Source organism: Trachypithecus francoisi, unplaced genomic scaffold, assembly GCF_009764315.1.
Source record: "Trachypithecus francoisi isolate TF-2019V2 unplaced genomic scaffold, Tfra_2.0 Lachesis_group0, whole genome shotgun sequence".
Classification (NCBI taxonomy): Eukaryota; Metazoa; Chordata; class Mammalia; order Primates; family Cercopithecidae; genus Trachypithecus; species Trachypithecus francoisi.
In genome coordinates, this window is record NW_022681453.1 from 149,492,938 (window position 1) to 149,499,633 (window position 6,696).

The following is a 6,696-nucleotide window of genomic DNA, read 5'->3' on the forward strand; positions in this document are numbered from 1 at the left end:
GACATTATCTCTTGACAAATGCCTTCATTCTCTTCTGAATCAGCATGATATACACAACTTCAATTTGTCTCTGTAGCAGACATTTTCAGTGAGGCGAAAATAGATTGCAGCATGAATACATGGTCTAAATTTATTTTGAATTCTTCACCTAAATTCTTAAATCTTAACAAAATATTACATTTGCTAAGGTTTATTTTATCATTTTCCAAGGCAGGAGTAAATTGAATTCTTATATACCTCAACCAAAAGGGTAAAAACGGAAAGTATTTAATAAAATTTTAATAAGTAATCTGAAGAGATAAATGTGTGGGCAGTTTTTCAATATGAACACAAATATTTCATTGAACAATTGACAATTCAACAACCATGCTTATTAATTTTTTTTCACAGTTCTTTCTGCTATATCCAAATTGTTATTTGTGTTGGGAAAGTAGATCCAAATGTTTAAACATATTCCTTCCCTCTTTTCTGTGAATACACCTGCCATAAAAATGATATTTTGTTCTGTGGTTTCACATAAGTTTATATAAGACATCAAAAGGAATATAGCAATATTGCATACCTCACAATTAAGGTGGCTCTGTTTCCGAAGATGAAAAAGCTGGTGGGAGGTATAGGGAAAGGAGTAATGCACTTGGAAATACCATACCAAAAGATAGCTTAAGGATGGCCTTTGTTAGAAAATATGACTCTGCCATGATAAGAAGTTGGAGTGACCCTGAGGTATCTATCCATTGTAGAGAAACAGAGCTAATCTGATAAAGGGCTTTTGAGGCAAAGTCACGCTGGAGCATTTGTTGCCTTTGTGACAAAGCTGACTAGTCTGGTCCTCTGGGCCACCACTAAGCCTACTCTTGAAAGCAACACCTGATAAATGTACTCCCCTACCTGTTGTGCCTCTTTCCCTTAAACAAAACTTTACCCTATAAAACAAATTTTTTTTTTCCTACCTTGGATGCATATTAAATGCCTAGGATGCTTTTAATACATGCCTTGGTCTCTAACTTACTCAAGACCCATAAAATCAGGATGTGGGTTGGAGCAGAAATTGTTTTGTAAGGGATCTTCGTGGTTGAGAATCAATGACTTAAGTGATGAGGCTACATACATCCTCTTCTACCGGTCACAGTCACTTTTCCAGGCTCAATTCTGCTCCAGATGCATGCCCATGACCAACTCAAATCACATGCTGCCGGAGGGCCACATCGTAAGCTCCCCACACCTATCATGGAGTAATGTTCCTAAGATACTGAGGCTGATGATTGTGCATTAGACACATGCATGCTAAAATCAAACCAGAAAGGATAATTTAGGAGAAGAATTAAAACATAATCACAGCATAGGAGGGCTGGAAATACGTCTCTCTGAAACAAAGAAAGCAAACAAATGCTAGAGAGTTCATGCATAATGTCATACATCAGAAGTAAGTCTTACTAAGGCAGCATACTGTACAGAGTGTAGAAACCAAAATCTTTACCCAGTTGTAAGTAGGGCTCCCTCCATGTATAACAATCCCTGAAGAGGCTATGTAATGCAAGACTTTATAAGAACAGAGATTAATTGACAGTTACTGAGTGTGTTCAATGGGATAAGAATAATAGAGTTTGCTTCGAAGAGGCACACAAACAAACTACACATGCAATATAAATTTGCTATTAACTGTCATTTTAAATTCTTTAACTAATACACTCACAAAAACCTCCAACCCCATGAAAGTAAAGTAGTTGCTTCTCATGGGCCAACACTTGTAGGTAGATTAAAAATGGCAATCTCGAGTATATAGCCAAGGAGGATTGTTGGGTCATGTCTGAAATTAGCAGGAAAGAAAAGCCCTATTCGAACAGCAGTGCCTGCTGTGGGTGCAGGAGCGTATATGCTGCAACCTCACCTGCCTTAGCCATGTTCCTTATCTGCTCCTTCTGTATTGTCTTCCCTTTACCCTCTTATCTGGTTCTACTTAAATTGCTGATCTTTTTCTGTATTCAAGAGTTTTAACACTCCAACACTCTCTGACTAGGAGCAGGTATTTACTCATAGCTGATCTTTTATACTAATTACAAAAATTAGTTTTATACTAATTACAAAAATTAGTTTCCTCTTCTTATTGCTGAGAGTTTGCATGTGTATCCTTAATGAATGATTTTTTTTTTGCAGGAAAGGGTGGAGAAAGAAGGGGTTGTCTTCCAAGGATCTCTGTTCTTAAAAGACCTGGAGAGTTTCTCTTTCTCTTTTTTTAAAAAATATGTTCTGGAAAATGCCTGTCACCAATAACATATTTTGCAGAAATAGCCTTGTTTTATTTCTGTGTAATGCTGTCTTTCTCTCTTTCTCAATCTCTACTTGGAGCTGACCTGCTGTGGTGGGAAGGGATTTCTATTCTGCTCTGGGTCTGAGTGGGAAAAAGCAACCTCCATTTCACGTCCAAGTGAAAAACACGCCTCCACTAGAAGCCAGGGACCCTGTGTGGCTTTATGTCTGAAGCAAAAAAGAACTTCACTTTTGATGCTTTCATAACCACTTTTACTTAGACTAAAGTAAAATTATTGTGGGAATCATGACCTAAATTCCTCCAACATGTTTATTCAGCTATTTCATAAGTAATAGTTACTCTCATACAACATAATTTCTTGTGTGCATTAGCATATTTCTCAGCCCCACACATAAAATGAGATGGAAAGCTTGATTAAAAACCTAATAGAATGGATGAATTTCAGAAAATGTCTGTAAATTCACCATATAACCGAAAATGAAAACCAGGGCATAATACTTGGTGTTTAAATATTTTATATCCTGTTTCCTATAGAATTTTTTGACTAATGGTTTTAGACTCATAGAAATAGACTGTCCAAGTAAAGAATTCCAAGTCTTCTGTATTCTGGATAAAAGAAGAGTTTTGATGTAAATTAGTGATGTAGAATGAAGTCGCTCTTGATGCTACAATGATGGAAATATATTAAAGATCTGAACTTGTTAAGAAAATAGATAAAACTGTAACAATATTTAATCAAGTGAAAAAGATACAATGGGCAAAATGAAGTAGAGTTAGGAACAAGAAAAGAGTTCATGACTACAAATTGAGTAGAGTTTTGTTGTTGTTGTTGTTTGTTTGTTTTGAGATGGAGTTTCACTCTCGTTGCCTAGGCTGGAATGCAATGGTGGGATCACGGCTCACCGCAACCTCCGCCTCCCGTGTTCAAGAGATACTCCTGCCTCAGCCTCCCGAGTGGCTGGGATTACAGACATGCACCACCACGCCAGATTAATTTTGTATTTTTAGTAGAGACGGGGTTTCGCCATGTTGGTCAGGTTGGTCTTGAACTCCCTACCTCAGGTGATCTACCTGCCTCAGCCTCCCAAAGTGCTGGGATTACAGGTATGAGCCCCCGCACTCGGCCTGCGTAGAGTTTTGTTTGTTTGTTTGTTTGTTTGTTTTGAGAATTATAAAGTAGTAGAAAGAGCAACTTTATGACAATTTTTAATTAAAGAGATCATATCATGGTAAATTATAACTATCAACATAGACACAAGAAGAAAGAGAAAATATCTGAATTAACCCAGAACCATTTAAATTTGCTAAACATTTATTTCTCATGAATTTCTGTTTAATAGAAAGCACCATTAAAAGCATGAAAATACAAGCCACAGAAAACAAAAGTGAAAAGGCAAGCCACACGATAGAAGATATTTGTATAAACATATCCATAAAGACCACAAACTGAAGCTATACATGTGTGTATGTATATGTATGTGTGTGTATGTGCAGATGATAGATATTCTTACTATTCTTTGACAAAGAAAAATAATAGAAAAATAGGGAAAATACTTGAACAAGAAATTCACAGGAAGATATTTACATGGTCAATAGACATATAAAAATATATTCAATTTCACTAGTGATGAGGAACATGCAAGTTAAAACCTCAATGCGATACCACTATGCATTCACTGAGATGGCTAAGATTAAACGACTGACAACACTAAGTATCAACAAAAATGTGAAGCAACTGGAGCTAATTTCCTGCTGGTGGGATTGTAAATCTGTCTGACTGCTAGGGAAAACTGGCAGTGTGCACTAAAGCTCCCATATGCCCTCCCTATGACTCAACAATTCTACTCCTAGACATATGCCCAAGTGTTCGTGTGTGTGTTTGAATGTATGTATACAAAAATACTAGAAGGAAGTTCATAGTGGACTACCTGTAAGAATAAAACACTGAAACAATCCAAATATTCATTAATAAAAACATAAACGAAGAAAGTATAATATATTCACATTAGAGAACACTATAAAATGAAAATGAATGTATGCTCATTCATGCAGTTACAAATATGAGTCTCATAAATGTATTGTGCAAAAGAAGCCAAACACAGAACAGCACACCCTGCATGATTTCACTGTTACAGAGTTCAAACTAATCTATACTGTTTTAAAGAAAATTTTTGCTCAACTTTGGGTGTGCATGCATAATTGTGTATCCTGAACAACTTATGCTCTCTAGAATTTTACACAACCCAGTCTTGATTTGATTAAAACTAAGCTTTCAGTTAGCAGGGAAGTGAACCTTGATAGTGGCCTCTCACAAGGAAGAGTCTCCCATCCACCTTGTAAACCAGCCGGAGACCTGAACTCAAAAAGTTGCCTAGTTTTATAATATTTCTCCTTTTTTGATCTATATCAAGTTCTTTCAATTTCTAAACAAAACGAAACTGAACTTGTACTTCAACAATGCTGCTCTCCCTTGCCAGGCATGCAAATAAATTCAGCCTCATTTTACATTGTTACTTATTAGCCTTTATTCCTTTTCACTTAAGAAGTTGATAGACGTTAGGATACTGGAGGCACTTACAAGGAGCAGATATAAAGTGTGTTTGTGGGATCCTATTCTATCTTGATTTGTGGGTAGTGACATAGCTGTGTTACTTCTGTGAAAGTTTACTGAGATCTACCTTTATGATTTTATAGCGTACGTTGCAACAAAATTCACTGGAAGAAAGACAAAAAAATGTGTAGCCATTAAAAATATTTCAAGCAAAGCAAAACAAAACAAAAAACACAATAAAGTGAAACAAACAAACAAAAGCCCCCCAAAAGCACATTAGGCTAAGATGATTTTACAGGCAAGTTCTGCTAAACAGATAATTCCTAACCTTGTTCTAGAGAATAGAGATATAAATATTGTGCCCCTGCTCTTTTTTTTTTTTTTTTTTGGTTAATGTAACCTTGATAGCAAAAACTAGACTGTACAAGAAAAGAAAATTATAGGCCAATCTCACATATGAATATGACTCCAAAACCCTTTTTATAAATCAAAATTTAGAAAAGAAACTAGCAAACAAGGAACACAGATGTCTTAGAGAAGTAAAACAAATGGTAAATAAAATTCAGGTAGCCAAAAATCTGTACATTTTATAGACAGGCCCTGTGTAAAGCTTCATATAATTTAGATTTTCAAGCTGGTAATATTCAAATCTCAGAGATAACTAAAGATAAGTAAATCTTACAGGACTTATTATAAAGAAAGATTCAATTTCCCCATTATCCAATTAATCTTTTTCCTAAGGAGCAGCAAGAAGAAAGAACATGGAGGGAATGTTACAGGTTTGGTTAGACTTCATTTTATCTATTCATAATTCCCCTGAAGAAGGCAAAGCTTATCAGTGAAGCTGACTGTTCCAACTCAGAAAAAACAGGCTTTTGCCCAGGCACAGTGGTTCTCAAGGTGTGTGCTCAGACTAGTGCCCTCAGCAGCACCTGGGAACTTCTCAGAAATGCGCTGAAAGGAAGTGTAACTCCCAACCAAATCCAAGTGCCATTTAAGCACACAGAAATAGAAAGAACTGAACCTTACTCTTTCGCTTTTCTAAATATGGGAGAATATTGTGAGGTATTAAAAACAACTTGTGAAAAGTCACTCTGCTACTTGAGATATTTTCAATATCAACTTTTATTACTTTTTAAATTACAGAATAATAAACAGTAACTGTAGAAAAATATGACTGCAGACAAGCAAGAAAAAAAAGAAAAAAATAAACTTGTAATTACATTATCCACAGATAATGTTTTAAAAGATTTATAAATTATTTTACTACTATGTTTTGATAACTGGTAGGACCCATTCTACTCATTTGTTTCATAATTTTCCTGACTATACTTATGATAATATAGTTGCACATACTCTTGCAGATTTTAAATAAACAGTTTCATACAGCACATACAATTTTGTAACCTGTATATTATATATAAAAAAAATGAAACTGTCTACATCTCTTTGTATATAAACACATTTTCTTCTACAGCATTTTAAATGTGGCATATCATTTTATTGCTTAAATGTGTCATAATTTCTCAAACTGCTATTGTCGAACAAGCAATATTCCTGATAATTTACTGTTACAAAAACTCTATAATGAACATTTTTGTAGGAAATGCTGCTCATATCCTAAAAGTAGGAAGTTAATAAAGGCTTTGGTTTTTTGTTACTACTCTTTTCCATCTTCTCTCTCTCCTCCTCTTTTTCTCTCTCAAACACATACACACATAGGATTGCTGTTCTTTTTTTGTATATATATTACCAGCATCATTTGCGTTTTTGCACCAATCAACAGTGGATGTTATTTATTTTGATCTTTTCCAAGTTGATATAAAATAGAATGTAATAACATTTTGTGTTCTATTTATGTAAATATAAGTATAGT